The 6,087-nt window shown below is 36.3% G+C and overlaps 1 long non-coding RNA gene across 1 annotated transcript; it reads left to right on the forward strand.

Annotated features, from left to right (window-relative positions):
- Window positions 1-4,684: 4,684 nt before the first annotated feature.
- LOC142170539 (uncharacterized) lies at window positions 4,685-5,785 on the forward strand. The gene is made up of 2 exons (XR_012699772.1): window positions 4,685-5,026; window positions 5,526-5,785. It is a non-coding gene; the product is annotated as an uncharacterized LOC142170539 (long non-coding RNA).
- Window positions 5,786-6,087: the final 302 nt, after the last annotated feature.

The raw sequence follows: 6,087 nt of genomic DNA on the forward strand, positions 1-6,087 counted from the left end.
CCGGTCAGTCACAGAACCAAACGAAGAAACCTAGAAAATTAGGGCTTTCAACATAGACGAGTTAAAGATGTGATAAAATCATAGAATCAGTCAAAATACGCAAGAAATAGAAGTTTAAACACAAAGAATCAGTTAAACAAAGTTTTAAAAGAAGCTCCAAAATCCTAATTTTTAGAAGAAGGTGAAAAACACTTGAAATCAATGATTCTTGTAAAGAGTTCCAAGGACAGTGTAAAACATTAAAGAAACAAACTCAAATCGTCCTAGGAGATATAGGAAGAAATTAGGGTTTCAAAACAAACCTATATAGAGATGAAAGAACCTGTCTAGAACCCCAAGGATCGTAACAAACATAGCATGATTTTGCTCGAAATCACACTAGAGTAGCTAAGAACAGACAAGTGACGAACCCTAGATTCAAGTCGGCATGGCTCTGGGCCTTTGAAGACCTTAGAGAAGGCAGACATGGCATGAGATAAGCCATTGGAGGCTTAGGAGACGATGAGAGGTCACCGGAGATGACCGGAGAAGAGAGGTCGGCGTTTGAAGGGTTAGAGTTAGGTTGAGAGTGTTTTTAGAGAGGAGAGGATCTTAGGGTGGCGGATCAGGGAAAAATGGTTAGGGTTGGGGGTCGTTTGGAATAAAAAAGGCAAGACTTAATGAGGGTCGTTGATCTTTTAGATCAACGACCAGGATTTGATAGGTTTTGGGTCGGGTAGGTGCATTTAGGGCCTGGGTCGGGTTATTTAATCCAAAATTGGGCTGGGGTATTGGGTTTAATTGAGGCTAAAATTGAAATGCAATTTGGCTAGATTTTAAATAGCTAATTTATCCCCATATAATTTATAATAAATAATAGATAATTTCTAAAAAATAACTTCATGATTTAAAATAGATATTTAACATTTTAAAAATATAGAAGGTCGATTTTATGCATATAAATGTAATTATACATTAATAAGGCTAATATTGCAATTTTATGCAAATTAAGTTTTAAAAATATAAATGTAAATTATAAAATGCACTAAAAAATATTTTAACAATATTTTGGTATAAATATAGAATTTAAATGACTAAATTATCACAACAATAATTTGAAGGATAATTATTGGGGATTTTATGAGTAAAAAAGGGAGGAAATAAATTAATTTAAAATCTTTAAAATTAAAAAAAAAATAAAAACCTTGTGCATGCTTATATATGCATATGTATGCTATTTAGAAAGTATTTATGCATATTAAAATAAATAGGAAAAAATTGGGTATCAACAAGCAATACTGGTAACAAGAAAGTTGGCAACATCCGCGAACCAAGGCATGCTATTCACAGATACGGAGAGGAGTTGCTCATCAGGCAATGAATCATTTATTTCGAGGCCATCACGGGTTGTCACATCCTCCTCCAAGTGGGACAAGTGGTCCGCCACTTGGTTTTCACTCCCTTTTCGATCAACAATCTCAAGGTCAAACTTTTGAAGCAATAGAACCGATCTCATCAACCTAGCCTTGGAATCCTTCTTTGTCATCAAGTAGCAGAGTGCTGTATGGTCAGTATGAACAATCACCTTGGCACCCATGAGATAAGGTCTAAACTTTTCCATTGCAAACATAATTACTAGCAACTCTTTTTCCGTCACCGTGTAATTTACTTGTGCATCATTCATTGTCTTGCTTGCATAATACACCGGGTGAAACATCTTGTTTACTCTTTGATCCAAGACCTCTCCTACCGCAACATCACTTGCATCACACATGAGCTAATAAGGTAAGCTCTAATTGGATGCGGTAATAATGGGAGTGGTTGTCAATTTGTACTTGAGAAGTTCAAAAGCCTTCATACATTCATCATTAAACATGAACTTTGCATCCTTTTCCAATAATTTGCACAAAGGGTTCACTACCTTAGAAAAGTCTTTAATGAATCTTTGGTAGAACCCTGCATGCCCAAGAAAACTCCTAACCCCCTTGACTGAAGTAGGAGGAGGAAGCTTTGAAATATTTCAATATTCGCCTTGTCCACCTTAATACCGTTCTTTGAGATTTTATGGCCGAGGACAATGCCCTCCTCGACCATAAAATGGCATTTCTCCCAGTTAAGCACTAGATTTGTCTCCTCACATCGGGCCAGTACTTTGTCAAGATTATTCAAACACTCATCAAAGGAGTCACCCCAACACTGAAATCATCCATGAACAATTACAAGAAGTCCTCCACCATGTCGGTAAATATAGCCATCATACACTGCTGATAGGTAGCCAACGCATTACACAAACTAAATGGCATCCTAGAAAATGTAAAGGTGCCATACGGACATGTGAATGTGATTTTCTCCTAATCTTCCGGAGCAATCAAAATATGGTTGTAACCTGAGTACCCATCCAAAAAGCAGTAGAAGGTACGCCCAGCAAGTCTATCCAGCATCTGGTCAAGAAATGGCAATGGAAAATAATCCTTGCGGGTCACTTTATTCAGCTTTCGGCAGTCCATGCACACCCTCCATCCAGTGACAGTCCTCGTGGGAATCAACTTTTCCTGATCATTGATGATCACAATCATACCACCCTTCTTCGGCACACATTGCACCGGAGAAGTTCAAGAACTATCCGAGATGGGGTACATAACCCCTGCATCAAACCACTTGATCACCTCCTTCTTGACAACCTCTTGCATAGCCTCGTTCAACCTCCTTTGATGTTCCATGGAGGGCTTGACATCATCCTCAAGTATAATCTTGTGCATGCAGTGTGAATTCTCCTACAAGTACTAATATTTGGATGATTTTTAGTTATTTGTGCATTTTTATTTGCATTCCTTTATAAAAAATACCAAAAAAATATTTTACCTTTTATTTGTATATTTTAGTTTGCATGTTTAAATTATATATATCAAAAAGATTTTCTTTCTACTTGTATATTTTCTTTGGGACTAAATAAGATAATTACGGGTTAAGGGATTGGACTAGTGTACTTTAATTGAAATTGAGCCAAATTGGCCCAAAATTAGAAGCCCAAACAACTCACAAACCTGGTCCACAAGGGGCTGCCAGGGGAGGGTCCAAACGACGTAGTTTTGTATCAAAACTACATCGTTTCATTTAAGTAATCTGAAGACTTGATCTCATCCATCCATAATCTTATATCCAACGACCCTCATTTATTCCCTTTGACGTATAACAACCTTTTAAAATCAGATTTTTTTGCCATTTCTCTAAAAATCCAAACCCTAGAGACCCATATCTTTACTCTCTCCTCTCTCTCACCTTTTTTCAAGCCGCCGCCTCTCCCCACTATCTCCACCGTGCACCGCCGCCAGTGGTGCTCCAAACACCACCCAACTTACACCGTTCTCTTCATCTCATTACCCTCTCTCCGAATCCGAGCCCCAAACCTTTGAAAGCTCCCTCTAATTCTATGAAATCGAAACCCTAGGTAGCCGCCCTTTTATTCCTCTCTCTGATTTCATGGAAAATCCAACTACTACCCCAAAAACTTCACACAGACGTGTAGATCTCTAGGAGACCTACACTTACCCTTTAATTTCACCTCCAAAACTCGACCACCGCCGTCTGATCCCCCCTCCCCCAACTGCCGCGACCGCCACCACCGTTGCCTCATCGTCGCTGAGCCACTGTTCCAGCATGAGCACGACCCTGTTGCCTCTCTTTCTCTTTGACAAATGCTGGACTCAACTCTGTCTCGTCAAAGTTTGTGTGTTTTTCGGCATTTGTCATCGAGAAAAAGAGGCATGGAGGTCGATTTGCCATCTAGTTGTGTTGTACTACTGGTTTGAAGCCCGAGCATTTAGGTAAAATCCTAGTCCCTTGTTCATTAGTTTTAGTTTCTCCTTTACTGACTGATTTTTTAGATTTTTAGTTTAGTTTAAGTTTTATTTTTTCTTAATTAGTGATTATTCTTCTTGTTGATTTTAGAAATTCTGTTGTTGTTTATTCGTTTAGGCCATTGCTTCAATCATTTCCCTCTTTTTATAACTTATGTTTTTTCCCGCAATTTGTGTTTAGGTTTGGTTTAACTTCTAGTTTGCAATTAATTGGTAATCTAGGATTGTTAGTTCGTGTTAGCTTCATTGACAATCATCAATGATTTTATACTTTTGAATCATGTATTAGTTGGTTATTTACTCTATCATTTCATTTTTGTTTAGTCAATCGGTTTTGTTAATCACTTGTGAAATCCGATTAACTATTTGTAATTGGCGAAGTCCATTGATCTTCTGGTTTCGCGATTGATTTTGGTGTTTTGCCTTAGTTCAAAATCTGTTAGTGATCGTTAGTTCGTGTTTAGTCTCGTTTTTTATTTTTTGTTTCAGTCAACTCGATAATTGTTTCACTATCAACTCGTATTATGCGTTGCCTTAAGTTGTTAAGTTATAATTTTATGTTTATTATTTCTAGTTTTGTCTATGTTTAAGCTAATTAGTTTAAGGCTTTAACTACATGTTTTATTTGTTTGTAGTCATTAAGTTCTTTTGGTAATTGTTCAAGTCTAGTTATGTGATTTTGCACTTTCTAGTTTGAAGCAATAGTTTAGTTTGATATTGGTTTGTGAGGGTAGTAGAAGGTACTTGAGTGTAGGGCCTTTGTTTGGTTGCTTTTACTGTTCAAGGACAGTTTGAAGTATAATACTCCAAAAATCTGTCCCTAGTTGGTATGTTTCTTGGACATATTTTTGGGTTTGGACAGATTTTCTGTCAAAAAATTTTATTATTTTGGACAAATTTTTGGTAAATCAAAATTTTGTCCCAAAGTCCTTTCTCCTCCTATATAAATAAAGAGGAGTTCTTTCCTCATCTTGCACACATCTTTTACTCTAAAAACACACATCTTACACATTCTGGACATTCCATGAAATATAATGCCTTTAAAACTCTATTTTCTGGTGTAATTCCTTGAAAAAAGACTGCTGTTTCTGGGTTCATTTTCGGAGATTCTTGAGCTGCTTTCTCCTGTTGTTTGAGTTGCTGCTAGTTGGATTTTTTCACTACTGTGTTTTGATTTCTCTGCAACGTAGGTAAGCCTTAAACCTCTGTAATGCAGATTTTTCAATATTAATGGACATGACATGTGTTTTTAGCATACTCTAGTGTTGTTTAGTTAAAAAGAAAAGAGATGAATATTGGATGGTTGTTTCTATGGTTGTGTCTTATATCTCAAGCAGATTTACGTGCTAAAATACGGATGTTTGGTTCATCTTGATTTCCTTAAGTTGAGTTTCACTTTGGAAAAAGAATAGTTGAAAGCTTCTACTCTTACTGTTAGCAGCTGGTTTTTCTTTTGAAGTATTGGATTTGAAGTCAGGTTCTCTTATTTGTGCTTATTTACATTTGAAGTTGGCTTTGTTCCTTGGAAGGTGAAAGGATAAATATTTACTTGGGTTCCCTAATTTCAAGTTTTTCTTTAATAGTTAAATAAGTATCTATGCGCATGTTAAATGGCTAAAGTCCTTAGTATAAAGGACAATTGTCCTTTTAAAATGACTGTATTGGGAAAAAACTAAATTTACATTGTAGGTGACGTGGCATGACACGTGAACTGATCAAACGGTCAAAACACAATAAATAGCCAAGAGGCACGGGTGACAAAAGATAAGGGAAAAAGAAAGCAACATTGGTGCGGACCGTTACTAAAATAGGTACGAGTCTCGTACCTATCCAAGTCATCTAAAAGACCGAAGATCGGAAGAAGTTGAAGATACGAATCTGATGACGTAAAAGAGTTTAAATATAGCATTAAATATCAAATACGTTAGAATATTTGTTTTAAAAAGAAATGATTGTGTAACATTTCTTTTAATGTCATTTATTGTTCATAATTGCCTCATTAAGACAAAGGCATTACATCTTCTCCTAGGATTAGCTATAAAAGGAGAAGAATTCACCATCTGTAAAGGGGGAAAGACTATTGGAATCTTACTGAAATACAAAAATTTTATTGCTTTACCATCATTCACAAAAATATTTTATTTTTGTCTCTTGATTATCAGTAACCCGAATTTCTTTTTAGCTTTGATCAAAGACTCAGATTTTTTGGCTAAACAAATTGGTTCCGTTACCGGGAATCTGATAATCTTTT

Source organism: Nicotiana tabacum, chromosome 16, assembly GCF_000715075.1.
Source record: "Nicotiana tabacum cultivar K326 chromosome 16, ASM71507v2, whole genome shotgun sequence".
Classification (NCBI taxonomy): domain Eukaryota; kingdom Viridiplantae; phylum Streptophyta; class Magnoliopsida; order Solanales; family Solanaceae; genus Nicotiana; species Nicotiana tabacum.